The sequence below is a fragment of the Antedon mediterranea genome, chromosome 1, assembly GCF_964355755.1.
Source record: "Antedon mediterranea chromosome 1, ecAntMedi1.1, whole genome shotgun sequence".
Lineage (NCBI taxonomy): Eukaryota > Metazoa > Echinodermata > Crinoidea > Comatulida > Antedonidae > Antedon > Antedon mediterranea.
This window is the reverse complement of record NC_092670.1, coordinates 13,650,656-13,671,287: the sequence shown is the minus strand read 5'-3', so window position 1 is coordinate 13,671,287 and position 20,632 is coordinate 13,650,656. Positions and strand designations below refer to the sequence as shown.

The window sequence follows — 20,632 nt, the reverse complement described above, 5'->3', positions numbered from 1 at the left end:
GACGGTAATTTATACATGCCAATCGACGCATGCGTTTGATCGATTTAATATTAAATTCGGCCTGAGCAATTAAAGCATAATGTCATTTTTAAACTTTTCAACAATAAGAAATGTGAATATAGGCCTACTTTCCCCAAGTCTATCTATGTTTCCGTGTGTTAGTACAGTCTAACCAGCGACGTTTTGATTTTTTTCTAGAATTCGAGCTCACTATACGGTATGTATTGAATAATTGTGCCAAAATACTTATCATATTTACCAATATTAGGTTTAAATACAGTCTAGAACATTAAACAATTAAGCGGCATGCATCTCAGAATAAGGAATACTTAATAGATGCATAAAAGATACCTATAGAATCGGATTGATTGATACATTCTTCCCAGAAGGTATATTCTCATTATGGAGCATTATTTGTTTGTTAGATAGAGAAGTTTACACGCGAACAAAATATCGACACGCTTCACATGCGACTATAAACAGTGTTACTGTCAGTTACAGCATGGAGTAAAGATTTATTGATTTAGGAAAACTTTTATTATCTGATACAACTTTGCATTACCATTAATAAAACGAATTTCCATACAGTATGCTATTATTAGAATAAAATGAATTGCACACAATGACATTGTGTTAATTTCTGTCTACACTGTTAAAAACTAGTTTTACAAAAAAGTGTGATGTACCCAAATATGGTAGTGGTATGACGTCATCGTGTCCATATTGGCACATCAAATTGTTCACATAACGTTAGATAGTAGACAGATCTTTATAGTCCTGGAAACAAAATAACAATTATAATGACATATCTTAATTCCGTTTCACACTATCTGATCGATAGCATTTTAATAACATTAACAATGTCAAGCAGCACATAGCTTAATAGCATGTGTATTAATGTATACATCCATGCGTAATAATAATTGTGTACGATCCATAATTCAGACTTGCTACGTATTTTTTAGGAGTTCGTTGACGTTACGTCACTCAGTGTGTAAAGCTCCGTCTACACTATAAAACTAGTTTGACAAAAAAAAGTGTGAGGTGCTCAAATATGGTAGTGATATGCCCAAGTTTGAAAGTGTAGGCCTAGACAGAGCTTTACGGAAATCACCATTGAACATCATTACAGTAGGCCTATTGAAGGCATATTATATATATTATATATAAATTTAGACTTGCCCCAAGCCTGTATTGTCTTTTTCTTTTATGCTAGTTTGATTTTTGTCTGTAGTGTACGTATGGTACGCCATGTGTGCCAAAACATTTATCCTTTTACGTCTGGAACTCATATAAATTATATGAATACCTGCCACCTCGTAACGCTGGATGTGATTATTTTGCCGACATGTTACATACATATTAATAATAATAAATTAGACGTATAATTAACCGATAATTAATTTAGCTTGTAATTGTTATTCACCAATAGTAATCAAGCTCCGGAATTTTCATTTTCAAAATTTCGTTTTTTTCAAATATATTCACCTATCTTTTAACGTATTTTTAGATAAACATTTTCTATACATATTAGATGTTACGGTAGGAGGACACGGGCGTTGAAGAGTCTTTCCGTTGAGCGTTCCGGTCAATTGAACCGTCAAACAACTTCATTATTGGAATTAACCTTTAAATATAATTAATAAGTTACACTATGCGGAAGATTAGGACGGTTTCATAACAGTGTGTTATTTAAAATTGAGTTTATTAATATTATTTATAGTTTAATTTTATTGACGAAAAATTCCGGTCATTGTACTTTGATACAATTGTGGATATCCACACTGAACAAGTTAAACTCTAAAACAAAACTAAACTCGAATACAGATTATGTAGTTACCGTGTATAATACTGTAATATCTATTTTAAAGAACATTCTGAAGCATGATATATACAGCTTTTTAAATTCATTTTATGTGTTTCTTTACATATTTTTTATCGAGTATAAACTACACTATCAAACTTTATGTGACCAAAAAAATGTGATGTGCCCTATATGGACATGATGATGTCATGTCACTAACATATTTACCCATATAACTACCATGTTTTGACACATCAATCAAACTAGTTTGATAATGTAGACAGAGCTTAAAGCTGCATTCACACTTGTCCTTTTGTTACAGAACGGAAGATGGCACTGTGTGAATGACAACGATTATGCGATTATGTGTATGTCAACATTATCACAAAAAAAATTGAAAAACAAATCGATGATTAAAAATATAAAGAGTATAATATTCCAAGAATAGTATACTAATAAAAAGCTTTTTTGCTAAAGGCAAATTATTTGGATGGAAAAAGGGAAAATTACTATAATTAGTTAGTCCTGTTCCATCGTTTATCCACCGAACGCGTCAAAAAGCTGTCTGCTCCTGGACCTCCGTTACTTACTGCGTTGGTGTATACATGCGTTTTCACGAATAACCTTTTGACCCACACTATTTTTTCGATCCTGTCTGATTCTATTCTATAATCATATGAAAACAAAATTATATTAATGTATCTGTTACATAAAACCTAACGAATTGGCGACATATTATATGCACTCGTTTAAAAACTGTAACATAATATTTCCTCACAATATTAGAAGTGACCCGGGTAACTTTGTATTCAATGCAAAAAAAACCGTATTTCTATCGTAAATGTTAATGTGCTTAATTTAGTTTTAGTTTACCGTTTTCATAGAAAATCATAATTACGTCCAGACATTCGATTGATTATAATTATTTAAAATATCTGTTGTCAACTATGTTGTCTTCTCTGCGAAGGATGGTCATTACGATTTATATTTTTGTTTTTATCTTCTCGTAATAGAGATACTTCGTGCCTGAAAATCCTCACGTCACAGTTCGATCTGGTCTTCTAATATCAGAAGTAAGGGCCATCCTCTCCATCAGCATCATCGTCATCGTCATCATCTAATATGCCATCTTCTTTCCAAAGTGTGTCCATCGTGACTCCCTTTTCACTATGTCGGTCGGTCAGTCGGTAAACACTAACTCAAATTTGCGCCTGCAGCCATTTATGTGGCCTTGTTATTTTACTTTCATCTTTCCCGTAGCGGTTTTATAAGAGGTCTTGATAGATCGTCACATCATTTCCATAGGTATTCCCAATATTGACTTCTAATAAATATCATCTAATTATCATCATCATTATCAACAACGTCATCGCTAACGTCATCGTCGTTGTTATCATCATCATTATCATCATCATCGGCATCACAATCATAATCATCATCGTCATCATTATAATCATAATCATAATCATCAAAGTCATCATCATCATCATAATCATCATCACCATAATCATCATCATCAATGTCATCATCATCAATGTCATCATCATCATCATCCTCCTCCCATTATCATTATCAGCGTCATCGCCAACGTCGTCGTCGTCATCATCATCATCACCATTATCAAATGCCATCTGTTTTCCCCGAAGGTTGACCATCATGACTTTATTTTCTACTGTCTACTTTGCTTTTATTTTATTCTGTTCATACAGGTTTTACTCCATATTTTTAAATCATTACATCAATTAAATCTACGTCTTCCTAATATTCTCTTATAATATCAAGAGTAAAGCCACCCCAGAGGTGTACATATATTTTTCTGAACAGTTACCAAATTAATGATAGTTTAACCAATCAATATGTTACTAGTGAATATTTACAGCTTGCTGTGCCTATTATGAAAAGATAGCGGTTCTGGTGGTTGGAGCATATTGTAAAGCAACTGTTTTCTCGCTAGGACGTCATTAGTAATTGGTCAAACTACTCGACTTGTGCGTACGTCCTTGCGTTGCGTGAAGAACCAACCGATCTTTAGAAAATGCCACTTTAAACAATGCGCATTATAGATTTTCTGTATATTCAATAGTCTTCGTGTATTTGTTCATCATTAAAATATATATATATTTTAAGTTTATGCTTAGGCCTATTTTAAGGATAGGCCGACATGCAATCTTCAGTTTTCCTCCAAACTCTTCTCCAAATGCTGTAATATTTAGATATTATAGATGTAACTATACAACCGTGTTATTTTAAATGTTGAGAGAACTACATACTGGTTTCTAATTTGTATCTAATTTAGTAATTATTAATTAATCAAACGCTCTCCGTTACGTGTGTATTATTATTGTAAACACTATTTTGTTTTATTCGCTATCACAAGTAACGTATACATATGTATATTAGGCATTCGACTTGATAAAATCGTGTTTGGAATCTCGAAGTGTTTACATTGCGGCACGCAATTGTTGATTGTTGTGTTTGACATGAAAACGTTGTTGAAGGAATCCTACTACTTATTCATAATCTACATTTTGCTATTTTTAGAGAAGATTTTCCATTATATAATGTAATTAGTTAATTGATGCTACTTTGGTTGAGTAGTAGAATTGCCTTGCTGTGTCTAGTACTAAAGGTATATTCCATTTGATTACTTAACATAATTGCTATATTTTATCCCCTTTATGATAATTTTTACTAAAGACCACAGAGCATTGAAAAATATATCAAGCTATAGTATTTATTATTTTAATGTTACTTCATTCAAAGAAGAACGTTGTGGGAAACATTAAGTACCTCATTCAGAATGAAATCAGTATCAAGTCGATTAAAAGTATAAGATAATGTATTAAGACAATTAAGGCAATATTATAGAAAATAAGTAATGATATTCAAAGATCTTAGAGAACACTAACTAAAAGACTTCACTTAAAATTAAAAGTAGGTATTTAGATATATAATTATTGTTTGTTTAATTTACTGTTCGTTTTTATTTAAGAGACGAACGGTTTAATGCTGTTTTGCATTTGTCGTAACAACTCGAGTCTGACTTAAGAACCATAATAAATTGTCTAAATTATTATGCTACAGATACTGCAGTAATTATATTTTCTTACAACAGCAATAATGTATTATTTAGTTTCTTTCAATTAGTAATTTATGAAGTAGAGACTGCAATAAACAGCTTTCTAAATAATTGCATAAACAGGTTTACGAGTAAAAAAAATGTAGTTACTGCTAACAGCAGTATATTGTTCCTCATCCTGTTGTAAATTGTCCTGAAACGACAATGCATTAAAAGTGCAGTACAACATGCACGTAATGTTCGTGTTAGTTATAACTGATGAACATTGAAAATGTAGGTTGATTTGATTTAAACAAAATTAGAACGTGGACGTAGAACGTGGACGTAAATCATGGATTTGATAAAACATAAATGTGATGTTATTTGATTAAATAATTCGACGTTTGTAACATAACCAAAACAATGACTTTTTGATATACCGTTGCGTTTTTTAAGATGACACAACACGTCTAAGAGATGAGTTTATGTCCGATGATGCATTTACACTGAAAATATAGGCCTAAAGCATATATAAAGATTGGTTTTTTCTCGGACATAGCGCATCGGACCATCGTAAGTGAGTTGACCAATCACGAGCAACATTTCAGATGATCCATCGCGTCGTCTAGTGTTATACTCGCGTTGCACTTAAGCGCTTGTGTTGCGTCTAAAGCGTGGTTCCCACTAGAACGCAACGCAACGACGCAAAGTGTTGTATTGCGTAATCACAAGTGGGAACCGACGACGCAACAGTGCTGCAAATACCACAGGTTTGGTTTCACGCCGGCAGGGGCAAACACAATTGGAAGGGCATTTTCTTCCGTTGCGTAGCTTGCGTTACGTTGCGTCGCTAGTGAGAACCAAGCTTTAGTGAGAATCGTGCTTTTGGGCCCGTTGTTGTACGAAATGGTGCTTCCTTAAAATAATTATAATAAAAAAAAAAGAAATAAAAGCCAACAAATGATTATTATTTCCCAATATGTTATTCGATCAATCATTCTATGAATACTTAACTTATCATAAGTGCGGTTGCGAATTTATAATGTACTGTAGTATGAAAAAAACGAGTCATATTAATGTAATTCTATAACTAGCAAATTTAATATAGAACAAGGCCTTAGTTGTATTCAGTATGTATACGTGACTATATTTTTAAAAAGTCTATCGTTTGCGTATAAAGTGTCTTTTGTTACGACGTGTAATAGTTGTCATAGAGATTATATTTCCGAGTGGAATTCGATGGCTTCTCGAGTAGTAATACATTATGACGATTTATATTAGTTTAAGTTGATATAGATACATGTTTTCTTGCCCTTTTTCCAACTATTTTGGATATATACAGGATAAACCTACAGGTTTTAGTTGATTTAGTTTTAGTTTAGCCTACTATTTAGTTTCAGTTACCGGATTTATTTCTATTTTCACTTTCATGATCAAGATTTACTACTTTAGTTTCGGACCAAACGTTATTCCATTGATGTTTGCAGCATCAATCAATATAGTTCTTCATCATTTTTTTCTTACATACTTATCATGTCTGTTTTGTTCAAGTTAATGTAGAAAACCACATCGGAATAGTAATGAAATAATGAGATTTTACGTCATCTAAGTTACCCGTTTCCCAGGAGAAAAACAGTATGTTTTGTTCGCGGAATTAACAGCATAGGGGACGGCCCTAAAAGCTGATAGTAATCAATGATTATTATTGGATTGTACAATAAAACGTATAGTATTCTGCTGAATGTATTGGTTACATCGGCGCACCGTGCCTAATAGTAATATAGTGTATAGTACTTACAAGCTGACAATGCCGATAGCCTGGTCCGTAGCACACAACGTATAAGAAACATACTCGCACGCGTATGATCTAGCAATTTATATTGGCATGACAGTTTTTTCTGCAAAATATTCGTCCTTATGTCAAACTATGTCAAATTAGCTTATGGCATGTACGTAGGATAGGACCGGGTGCGTACGTGTACAAGAAAGAGAACAGAAATGTTATCGAATATTGTTATCCATCTAAATTCTACAGCGCACGTCTTCTCGATTCTGGTTAATGATTGCATGATGAAACATCTCCTTTCAAAACTATCTCTCCGTCATTTATCATTCGTCCACAATTAAATCTACTTTTTGTTAAATGTATACATAACAATCCTGGATACCTCAATATAGGCCCCTGAAGTCAGTTATAATCATGTCAGATATTTTAGGCAGTTAACTGCTAAATTAATGTCTAAAGCTCAAATTCCTGTGACAAAAAATGTGGTGTGCTCATTATGGACATGATTATGTCATATCACTACCATTTTTATGCATATCACTACCGTTATTTGTGCACATCACATTTTATTTTTGTCATTATTTTGATAATGTAGTCGGAGATTTAGTTTATATTTGCACATAGCATTACAGTTGTTTCTGTACATATTGCTTTGATAATAAGCTCATGCTTGTCTAATTGTACAAATAATAGATTTATCTTCGTCCAGATTAACATAATGAATTATAAATAAACTTGATTACGGGCATTGCTCTGCAGACGATTTATTCGATTAAATTTTATTTTCAGAAATAATTGAGTGTATCGCTATCGTTGCTACTATAGCTTATTCAATTCAGCTGCTTAGTGTCATTCAATATCTTAACAGTTGAATTTAAGGGGACACTTTCTTGTTGTAATTAATGAAGAGCATTTTGTTATCTTATAACATTAATAAAATGAGCTTATATTGTCCTTCCATTATAATGTTAAACCATGAACCTTTGTTTATGACGTAAACCCAGCAGTCATAAACTATTCATCGTCGTCAAAGGTCCATAATATTGGATGAATGTTTTTATTGATTATGCTTGGTTCCCACTAGGAGAAGTAACGCAAGGACGTAAGCGAAACGAAAGGCGTGGTTCTCGCTAGCGACGCAACGCAAGGACGTAGATGCAACGCAAGCGAGTTGACCAATACATTTTGAATAATCCATCACTTTGCGCTGCGTTACCCCCTTGCGTTGCGTCGCTAGTGAGAATCAAGCTTATTCGAACGTTCGCTTGTGATTGGTCAACTCGTTTGCGTTGGGTGTACGTCCTTGCGTTAGAACCCACCGTAAACCATGGTTCCCACTAGAACGCAACGCAGCGACGTATCGACGCAAACTGCTGTATTGCGTAATCACAAGTGGGAACCGACGATTCACTATAGTGCTGCAAACATCGTAGGTTTGATTTCACGCAGGTGGGGGCAAACACAATTATTAGAAGGGCATTTTCTTACGTTGCGTAGATTGTGTTACGTTGCGTCGCTAGTGGGAACCAGGCTTTAGGAATCATCATCATCATATAAATATAATACAAACATATTGGTTTGTGGATGGAATTGTTCCATAATAATATCAATATTGTACAGTGAGTTATAATAAACTATTTATGTCAATAGGCCTATACACTGAAAAGACAGATGACGGCATTTTATCGTCACGAGTCGGCGATTAGTTGTTTTAACTGGCCTGACTGTCTCTTCAGCCGGGTAACAGAACGGGTGCCAATTCACTGGACCCTTATCGCCATGCCATAAGTGAACATAATTAAGCCCACTGTATAGACGAAATGATGAGGCCATGTATTTTTCTGCCCCTAAAGCGTGGTTCCCACTAGAACGCAACGCAACGTAACGCAGCGACATATCGACACAAAGTGTTGTATTGCGTAATCACAAGTGTGCTGCAAACATCGTAGGTTTGATTTCACGCAGGCGGGGGCAAACACAATTATTAGAAGGGCATTTTCTTACGTTGCGTAGATTGCGTTACGTTGCGTCGCTAGTGGGAACTAAGCTTTAACGAGTGACTTGACAATTAAGAAGATAACTAGAGAATTGCCTAATATTAAAATTATTTATGCTGGGATGATGGAATAAAATAAATACAACTTAATCGACAAATATATAGGCCTACTATAAAGTATTAAATTACAGTGAAAAAATATTTTCCTTTTGTAGATCTGTATTAGAAATATAGCAATAATATACGCCTCTTTTATTTCTAATAAATTGAAAATCATATTAATTTCCTCATTTCAGTATTTGTTTTCATATCAGCAGTTATTGACCTCGTTCATGTGTGTAGATTTACTTATCAGTTTCGGTTATTCATGATACGATCTAGGCCAATCTTTTTTCCTCTCTCTACCTTTAAAACATATGTCATTATTCAAAATAAACTTAGCTGTCGTGTCGTTTATTACTCTCTCAGGTAGCTATCACCGATTCAGCACAATCTGCATTGAGGAGAAAGATCGCCTGTCCACAAACTTTGTGTGCAACAGCAACACGCGATACACGCGTTTGTTGTGGCATGCATTAGGCCTATAGCTAAAATGAATAATTCATAATATTGAAAACTAATTAAAGTCAATGTTGTAGGTCTAATACTAAAAGTGTTAATGATGATAAGAGTAAAAATAATGTTGCTTTGATTCATAGAACATTCATTAAGTTATAACTGCTTCATGCTGAGGTAATATGGATTTTAAATCCCGTCGCTCAGTAACTACTCGGAAAGCATTGCTCGATTCAAACTGCGCATGCGTTTATTATAATCATAGCGTATGTCAGTAGCGATTGGTCGTGTCTTACTCATGTGACTACTAGCGTTTGAAAATTGGATAAACACGGACTTAGTATGGTTAGATGACCAAAGTATCTCATTTAGTCACAAATCTACGACTAAGTAGAAAGTGTGCCAAAGCAACCAACGGATTAAGCGCTGAGTGGTTCAAACAGTTCGATATTGGTTCGTTTCGTTGTGGCAGTGGCCGTGCTGTTAGTGGCCGGAGGTAGGAAATATTACATTTCTTTCTTGTATATTTTACGTGATACATATTAGAAAAAAAAATCCTCGTGTGTATCCATTATCATTTAGTCGACGTTATCGCTAATTTACCTATTTGTCAAACAAAAACAACAAAAATCGAGGTATAATTGTTTTTCTTATAAATGTCATAGTGTAAAGTAAAACGTTAACAGCACTTGTAATAATATCGATATTAATTCATTTGTTGTTGAAAGCTTCGGTGGCACGCTTCTTAGAAGAATAGTTGTAATGATTATAATAGTTGTAACACCTTAAAAATATAATTAAGAATAGTTAAATGTATGTACAGATTTGAAAGTAAAACAGTGAATTGTGACAGACAGGTCGCTTTGTATTCGCCAAAAGGTAACTTAAATAAGGATACTAAAAATAAATTTTTAAAAAAATTCCGAGATGACAAATGAAAAGTGATAATATATCATTATGTAGAATAATGATAGTTTACTTTCTAATACCTACTGTTACACGTACGTTGCGCCTAAATAAACTCCCAATGTCAAGTACCCCTAACATTATGTCCAATTTATAGTTATAAACTTGGAGAGAGAAATACATCATCACGATAGCAGTAAAAGAAACACCGTACCAGATGAATTTAAAATACTTTGAAATCGTTGTTTTAATTGATTGCAGATTTCTTACTATAGAATATCTCTATTGTATTTCCGTTGCATGGTCGTTGGACAAAGTGGCGACTACGTGATTTATTGTGATTTTATAACGTAGTTAAATTTCATAGTATATCATATAATGACTCATTATGGTGTAATATTTTGTAAGATAACATGTTGATGTGTACTAGATTTAGTTGAAAACGATCACTGCATGACGTGCAGTAAATATGAATAGTTTTTATGTACATGTCTTTATGTTATCCTTGATCGATTTCTGAAATTTTACCCAGTTATTGTTATGCTCCAAAAGATGACTATCAAATAATACGCCATACGTGCCTATTTATTTATAATCTTATCTCGCGATCCAATTAGTAAAACGTACTGTTTTCATAAAGGTGTTACAGCAACACGGAATTAGATACTATGGAATCATAAATTTGAAAATGTTTTCCGGGTACCCGAACTTTTCTTTTAACCATGTTATAGATAGAAACCATGAAAACATATCATTTTTAATCTTATTAGCAGATGCTGATTTTGATAAGAAGCTGTAGTAGTATCGCCGCATACGATAACATTTCCCTTCCTATTATTATAGAAATATTCCGTAATGCAACTGGAGTGTATCACATTGAGTGGATACTGTATCATAAGGTTAGGTTAAGGGTTAGATGGTTATGTATTACGATTTTTTCCTATGATACTTGGAAAATCTAGAGAGTACCGAGATTCCGATTTCCTCCATGGTTAAAGGTAGATCCGGGCTTAGAATGTGTGTTAGTTTATTATAAAAAAAAAAGGTTGCATCAATATATTTACTGTATTACTGTATAGGCCTATAGAAAAAAAATGTATTTATTTATTTTTTATTTATTTATTACCATATTTACTGAGGGTAGCCTATCCAGTTCCTAATAGAACTGATCATTCAGGGCTCTCGATAAAACATACATACAGTACAACACATAAAATTTTAAATATTCAAATGACATAAAATATATTAAAGGCTTAAAGATTTACAATGAATCTTGTAGCACCACTTTCATCACAACGCTCGTTCTACTTCACAGCTATTCAAAATATTATTAGGGTTATTATCAATTTACTGTATATGTTTCATCAAGAAACCATACTTAAGTTTGAACCCGGAGCTATCCTTTAAGCTGTTCTGTCCCAATAATACATATGACGTCACTATTGGAGCTATGTCCTTTAGTTGTGATGTTAGATTTGCCTGCAGCACATAGGATCTTTGAAATGGCATATGAATAGTAACAATACGACATGAACTATGTATTCAATACTAACATTTTTGTACTTTATATTTTCCTTTCCACTATTGTGTTTACTAACTATTCAATATTCACCAAATAAGGAACCGCCGGCTATTTATTCTTACCATGTCTATATCTCAGTTTGACATCGATGCCGTCAGCTATTCAAAATTGTATTTTAAGAATTAATAATAGGTGGTTACGTAGACTACAGATCCTTTATTTAAAAAGTAAATAAAATTATAATGAATTAAACTCGAAAACTGAACTTATTTTTATCTGACTTAGTCGAATGTACGTGACGAAAATTGCTTTAGTGGTGAAATTTATACAAACGGACAATTATATTATTTAACTCGTTTTCAAATCATATTAAATGAGTTTGTCATTTCAATAGCCACACTGTTACGTGTGATACACACTATGTGTATTGGCGCCTTATCGTAGCATGTTAAGGAGCTTTGGATTCTGTGACAATCTGGAACCCAGGACTCGATGATGTCATATAGTTACATCATTGAGTTTTCTTTGGTAACTTTGGCATATAGTCATCAGACCCGATATTATGGTCTAGGTTTGGATTCAGATAATAAGCGCATGCTATTTGTTTTCTTTTAGTCTTCGGTGGTCAGAAAAAAATATATTATTGCAGAGCTGGATGACGACTTGAAAACATGATAATTCATAATTTACGTAATAAGTCATAACGTTCTTTTGACACATCTTCAAAATATACCATAAAGAACAAAACCACTTTATTTAATTTATTATATTTTATTTATTAAACTTTATCACTGCATACAAAAACACAAAACAAAAAAAAACAAAAAAAAGCAGCGAAAAGAAAGGGATAAACAGGTGACAAGCACCTCTATCCAAATCTCCCATTTTAACCACTGTACTTCTCCACGTATTTACAAAATATACCATAAAGGTCTTTCCATAAGATCACCTGAATGTTGCATGAATCGCATCGGTTGTTTAAACTGTTCGATATAAAAACAGCCAAAAACACACAAGCCTATAGAAAAATCAAAAAGTTTGAAGTAAAACGTATAACGCCAACCAATATAAATACTCAAGGGAATCGTACTCAGTTTTTAGCAAAATTACTTTATCGAATAAGCGAACGATCCACGTTCGTTTAACAATCTAATTTTGGCAAAAACTCTCTTGGGTAATAATATATAAATATATATTAAAAATATGCATGTGTGATATTAGATTCAATTGTATCGTGTATGAATTTATACTAGATAGTTATTTCAGTTTGATCTACATCAAGAAGAGCCCTCTTTAGAGTTTAGATATTATTGTATAGAATTAATTCAGTTACAATAACAAAAAAACTTGCGTGTAATGTTTACATGACACGCGAAGATAAATTATTAGAAAAAAACGTTTATTTTAACACTCACATTTGACATAACAATACTTTTTTAACTGTGTGGCATTGTAAAGGAACGAACGAGGGTTTTCATATTTTTACTATGCGCCACATGACAGGGCTGCTGTCGAATCAAAAATCCATTCACGTATTTTCTACATTTTATTGGAAAGCTGCGTATATAGCGCGTCGTAATACTATGGTTTACAATTAAAATAGGTCTATACAAAATAAAATGCAAGAAAATTCCCCTGTATAGTAAAATGCAGTATTAGTATTCTTCCGTGTTTATACGACCCTTAAAGATTTGTTTTTGGTATGCAATGTCCCATTTGAATCTATGTATCAATAAATACTTGCTAATCGTCCGTGGTATTCGGCAAGCAAATGACAGGTATAAGTATATTGTAGTCAATAAATCGAATGATGCATGACATGACAGTTTAACGTTGTGTTATCTATCGTTTGCCATCAAGAGTGGCATTACTATTCCGTAATGTCTCCCTCCCCTGTGTTCACAACTGTACGTTTCAAAATGTAGTATAATATAATGTAATAGTGCTAATCATGCACTTATCTTTACTGTTAGACACTCGATATGACAAACTATATGTGTAATATATAATTTATGAAAACAGACACGAAAGGTGTGTGATTAATGGTAGAACTTGGATTTCAATTTTTTTTTAATGACGTATAGTATAATATATTAGGATTCCACGCGCGCGCTTGATAAATTGAAATTTAAGAATGTAACGGGATTACCGGTACTTTTTTTATTGTGAAATGTGAACTTTTAATCGATTACACAATGTCACGAAGATAATGTTTGATAAGCAAAGAAAATAATTGGAATCTATAATATGGTGATGATGTTAAGTGATGTTAAAATAAATAAATGAATTTATAAATGAATGACATAAATAAATTAAGCATCGTTGGAATGATAACAATGAAAAAGATCACGATGATTGTGATTAGGATGATTCGGTGGTGGCGATGATATTGATGTTAATTTGAGAACGAAAGGGGATGATGATTTTGATCACAAAAATAATTTTTATGATTCCTCCATGGTCTGTTGAGTATGATCACAATAACTACTCATGACATTTAAGATAAATGAAACTTTGATGAAGCAAATTATGATTGATAATGTAACGACATTAAGATGTTGGTGATTGCAAAGATAGTGAATATGATATTAAATATTAATATTGAATATTAAATATGATATTATTAGTAATAATTACAGTTATGCTTAAATTACAAAGACAACATTTCATTAAACATGACCATAGCCTGCACAATGTAGGTTACGATGCCTGTGGATTTAAACTCTATATGGTGTCACATGACACATTACTTTACATATTAAACCGAATTTTGCTAAAACAATTATGAAATGTGATACCGCAACACGATTATATAAATATCAGCGTCATATGTTTCATCTATAGCAATTTATTGCCGTCATTGATGACTAACATTATGACAAACTTGACCGATAATGGAACTGGTAATTTGCAATTTATTTTTGTCCGTCATACGCATCTTTGATATCACGTTCTATGTACACCGATATTTAATATTAATAATCGCATTATCGTTTAAACAGATTATAGTACACGGGGTGCTCGTAGGTGCACATGCGTAGTGGAGTTGTGGAGAGCATACCATAATAGGCCTAGCGTGTACATACATTGTTTGAGTAGAATTCGAGGATTAACATCACATTATTATTAAAGTACACAGGGCAGGGTTCTCGTGTGTGAACACATTCATGCATTAAATACAAACGCGCCTTGCTGCTCTAGTGGGAACAGAACTTAATGAAAACAAACACAGTTAATTGGTGCGTCTAATAGACATAAGATATAATGTGTTACTTAATGTGAGATATTTCTCATTATAAGTCACTATACCTTCCACGTTGTGTTATATAACTTGTAGCGCAGTTAGGACTATATCTCAATTTATATTCTTAGTAACATTATATGGAAAAACCAAAGTATTTTGTTTTAAATACCTAACCAAATTATAAACGATCACACTCATTATTTTACCTGATGCTCAATGCTGTATCTCCACATACTAAAATATTTTCCCAGTATCATAGGAATATTCGGTAACACAGCATCTCATTTGTATCACATATGGTTAGTTTATGTTATACGGTATGCTACAAGAGATATTGTACATATGAAAATAATTGTTATCAATAAAAGAATAAAACAAACACATGGTATGTTGTATTATGCACTGAAGCTTGGTTCCCACTAGAACGTAACGCAAGGACGTAAACGCAACGCAAGCGTTTTAACCAATGACAAGCGAAGTTACAGACATGTTAGCAATCACAAGAAGCGAATAAGCCATCGCTTGTGATTGGTCAATTCACTTGCGTTGCGATACGTCCTTGTGTTGCGTCGCTAGTGGGAACCACGCTTAATACTGGAAAATAAATCTAGACACAGTATACCGAAATTTAAGTGAATATCAAGAATCACTGTATATAGCCATTCGGAATGACATGATGTACGTTGGGAAAGTGCTACATTCCATGACCCCTCTATGCTTATGATGACAGCCTACGCACTCATACATCAATTCGATGACAATGTTAAGACAACATCCATGTTCTTTTATTCCAATGTCCTTTTGACAACATAACAGTATAATAATTGGTTAAACATAATTAAAATCATGGAAAGGAAATATTCATCACAAAGGTCAAATTATCGCACTTTTAAAAAATTGTACTTATTGTTGATTTTAATTAAGCTGATCTGACCTTTAAACGTTAATTGAACAGTCTGCCCGATATGACTATTCCCACACATCAACTGAAAATCGTGCGTCAAAACATCACTAAATCAAGACGAAACGAACGTTTTTGCCGTTTATAATTGCCTTGTCTTCAGTAAAACACCTCACGGAAATTATATAGCATGCAACTGTCAAATTGTTTTAAGTTAATTGTGTTCAATGTATGTAGTGTAGCGAGACTGTATGGTAAACCGCAGGCACTAAGCGTGTATGTTGTTTTGTCGTTGTAATGTGTTCATCATTTTCGTGTCCAGTCAGCAGGACGAAACGAATGAGGTGAAGCGATTTGACAACATTATAACGGGGAATTTTATCGATAATCTTTGCCATTTGATTGTACATTTCCCGTGTTTAGGACTACCATTAATATATAGATACGGCAGTAACCATCTACCATTTCTTCGTGAATGACTAGTAATTATATAATGCTGTTGAATATTGTGAAAAATCAGACAGCAAAAGTGGACTTGACAGTGTTAGCCTAGAACAAGAGAATAAAAGCATTTCTAATAGCAATGTATAATTTGTTTTGTAATTATCCGTCAGGTGAACTGTATTGAACTCAAATGTAAACACGCTACGGGGTATTTTAATATTTGAAACAAACTATAAACAGCTAAGGTTATGCTAAGGTCGATGGGTAATTCAAACTTTCTCTCTAATTAAAACAGCATAACTCCCCAGAATGGAGCAATTTGATTGGTTGAAAGTTTTAGTGACGCATTACAGATTGAGTTTGTGTATCATTTACAAAATAATGTTTTAAATTCAATTCAGTTGCCTATATTAAAAAAAATTATTTATAGTTGTTAGGCATTAGCGGAGAGAGGTATAGTAAACACCCTCATGCAATACTAACGTTTAATTGTAATTTTGTAATAACGTTCATGTGCTTTTAAGTCGACGGGAAATGTTAAAAGCTGTTATATTAAATAATATTTTTCAACAAGGTTATATTTTTGATCGCAAGACAAGTGTGTGTCGTGCGATTACTATAGTCAATTGCTGTCTGAAATGGTAAAATGTTAATCAGATATAAAAATATTTGATTGATATGATTTTATGCATGTATTTATTCATGAAAAGTAATCATAAAGAAAACACTTAAGCAATATGTATGTTGATCAACTTGATATTTTAAAAATTAAGAAAATTTTCATTTATTCGTGATGGGTATGATTTTAAAATTGAAAAAAAAAAACAATCGTAATGAAATAATGTTTCTTAAATGCTACATGGACTCAATATTTATAGAGCGTCACTTAAACTTTCAACCAATCAAATGTGTCGATGTCTTTCGGGAGTTTATAGCGTAGATATTATAAGTACGTAATAAGATAATAATATCTTCTACGTACTTACAGTACTTTTGTAATTATAACTGTTTATTGTTTTTGTAATACTTCTTTGAGTTTAAATAGAATTGAATATCTTCGACGTATATTTGTCATGTCTGTTTATCTGAAATAATTATTACATTAACTTCGATCAATATTCAAAAGAAATACGTAATTATAAATTACACTTATTCATCATCACACTCTTGCGACAGCTTGATCTATATTGAAATTGAACTTTATAACACGTTATCGCTTTAAAATGAAATCGTAATCCAAGATAGAGAGACATAGATCGATGTATAAAACAAACTTAAAACAAATAAACAGAGAGATAATTTATATCTGTGAACAAAATGATAAATAAAAGTCAGTCCATTATCATTAATTTTGTACATTATTTTGTGTTTCAGGCTTATCAATAAAAATAATAAATATTATAATAATTTACATGGTAGAAAAAAAACCCAATTTTAATTAAAAGTAGTTATTATGTTTAACAATTCGACCGTTTAACACAGGATTATAATATTATATTATATTAATTTAAATTCATGTGCGCATACAATACTGTAGTTTAATTTTTAACTAAATAGAAAACACAAAACGTGCGCATGCGCTCTACATAAAAGTTAGAATAATACAGTTTTTTATTAAATATCATTGTTTTCTGTTAATGTTGACATATTTTAATGGTTAGGACCTAGTTAAAAAAGCAGCGTCCTGAAACACAAATTAGTATAAAATTTGACTGAGAAAACTTTTAGAAACGTGAAACAAATCGGTTGACCATTGGATGGTTTTCCTTGGCAAAACATAGCTCAGCCACCGTAGTGCAATTTATGGATTAATTTAAAATGTAATTTTCAATTCAGACGTCAAAATTGATTACAATAAATTATATCGTTTCAAATAATCTTAAAAATATTTTATATATTCTAATAACCTTACATATATTCTGATGAATTACGCTTCTATCAATATTCGGAATAAAGCTTGGTTCCCACTAGAGACACAACACAATGACGTAAGCGCAATGTAAATGCTTTGACCAATCAATGGATCAATCCGAACTGTCGTCGTTCCTTATTTTAGAACGACCTGTTGGTCTATTCTGTTTCCATTTGGGAATATAACATAGAATACATAGATTAAATGTTTTGATTTATATTGTTTTATAATGATTTAATGTATTTTAAATACTAAGAGATAAGAATCAAATGATACTGTATGATGACAATGTTTTTCTCATAATTTAAAAATGTTTTAGTATAAACAACTAACATCGCTATGCATGCATAAAGTTGTCTCCAGGTAGCAATTAATATTATCGCATAATCTGTAAATAATTATTCACGTTATCTTTTAAGTGAATATCCGATGCATTCATCTATATTGACAAATTATGACATTTTAATTTTGTTTTTTCCTTTGTTATTTTATCTATACCAGCAAAAATCAAATTAATGTTTAGGCTGTAATTATCAAACATTAATATAATAAGCTAATTGTAATTTTTTTGGTTTTAATTTTTATACTGTTCATTTATATTTTTTATCCATTTGATGTGACACTTTATACTACATATGGGTAAAGTAACTTTAACTGTAATCAACTTAACACAATTGCGCCAGGTTGCGCTGAAAGACACAGGTTATTCCCCCCAGATAAGTTACATTCACATTTTGTACTGTATAGCTTTTGTTAGAATATTAGCCTTCTAGGTTGTCAACCTATTGGATATCTATCATTCTATTCTTAACTATAGAAAATAGTCGCCTGTTTATAAAATCAAAACTGATCTGAAACAAACTAGCCAGTAGTTTGATTTAATCAGAATTGGCAGTTGCTATAATGTAATGACTGACCTGGCAAAAGGTGGCCATTGGTTATTGCTATGTAATTACTATAACCATTCATTGATGTACAATTAAAATCAGTTGATTTGTTTGTTTGTTTTTTTGTATGTACACAAACTGTATGTCATATTACTGTTGTGATGATTTCGTATAACTCAATGTAGGCTAAAATAATTATTTTTTTTTTGTATTTTGTATTTTTTTGTATTTTGTAATTACCGTATATTACTAACATTGTCGATTAATTTTACTGTTTACTTGAGTGTTGTCTCCTATTTTCTTCTATATTTTTGGTTAAAGTATGTGGGAGAATTGACTCAATTCAACTTTGTACTTAGATATAATTTGAAATTACACAAAGTATACAGTATAACTTTCTCAATAATATTCAAACAGATAATACACACACCAACTCGTTTAATACCATTAACAACAACACGTGGTGTTTATTGCATTTAGAGATATTTCTTGTATTCTTCATTTTTCTTTCATTATCCTTATTTCCACACCTCCCTTCTTATTAATTTATTGATTGTCGTTTTTGTTTAGTTGCTTAAAGAGAATAACATTATCTGTTGGTTTTACATGTTTAGGAGAATCGAATACATCTAATAGATAACTATATATAAATACAATGCTGATACTCACATCACCAACTCGTTTAATAGCATTAACAACAAAACGTGTTGTTTATTACATTTAGAGATGTTTCTTTCATTTTCTTTTTCTTCGTCACCTCCTTCATGCTTAATTCGTTCTTGTTCGAAGTCTACTTATTCACCTTCTTCAACTATTTCTTCTGCAACATCTTTTACCTACAATTTCTTCTAATTTCAAGTTATTCTCTTTTCATCTTCAACCTTCTACTTCGGTTCGAATGATAGCCAAATTATGTTGCATGTTGTATAGTAATTGCTAGACATTTTATACCTTTCCACTTTAAAGTCCGATATATAAGTATAAATATTATATATAATCCATTATGTCCATTGAATAGTATGATGATGCAATTATTCATTAACAAACCAGTCAGTGAAGCGATGCAAACTATACTTTTGGCTCGCACATTTCAGAGATATGGATTAGGTGTTTGCGTTTCCAAAAAAGACATGATGGATGCTTCAACGTGTGACGCGAATAGATTGTCAATTGCTTCAGGTTGTTTTTCTAATTGTTCATTTTCTATAGAAAACTTTTCTTAACCTGAGGAGGCCAATTTATATCGATTATGTACCTGAGGATGCAACTGACGTAAGGAAATACTGAGGAAATGACAGCTCAAATACACGGAAATAATATCATACATCAACATTACCATTCATTGAATTGAAGATTTTGAAACAAAATTTAAGGTCGTTTTTAGATTTGTACGTAGGCATTAAAATTTAGGATTCAATGTATGAACATCTGCAGTAAAAAAAACTGTTGTTTCCACATTTTATTGACCTTTAGCGATATAAATGCATAATTAAAGATAAATTTATTTTATATTTCTTCCTCCGTAATGCACTAAAAATGTTAAAAGTACAAGAAATCCGAACAGAAACATAGAAAATATTATGAGAATTTACTGTTTTGAAATCAAATTCTATTTTG

The 20,632-nt window shown here is 32.1% G+C and overlaps 1 protein-coding gene across 2 annotated transcripts in view; it reads left to right on the top strand.

The window, feature by feature from the left end:
- The window catches only part of LOC140057416 (calcitonin gene-related peptide type 1 receptor-like), an 86,238-nt gene that overhangs the window by 7,250 nt on the left and 58,356 nt on the right, over positions 1-20,632 (top strand). Inside the window, exon 1 of one of the 2 annotated variants that reach the window (XM_072103075.1) lies at positions 9,589-9,695. The exons of the other annotated variant lie outside the window; for it this stretch is intronic. The gene's annotated coding sequence lies outside the window, so the exon portion shown is untranslated. Of the gene's footprint in view, positions 1-9,588; positions 9,696-20,632 lie in introns of those variants that run through there. 2 annotated transcript variants of the gene reach the window in all.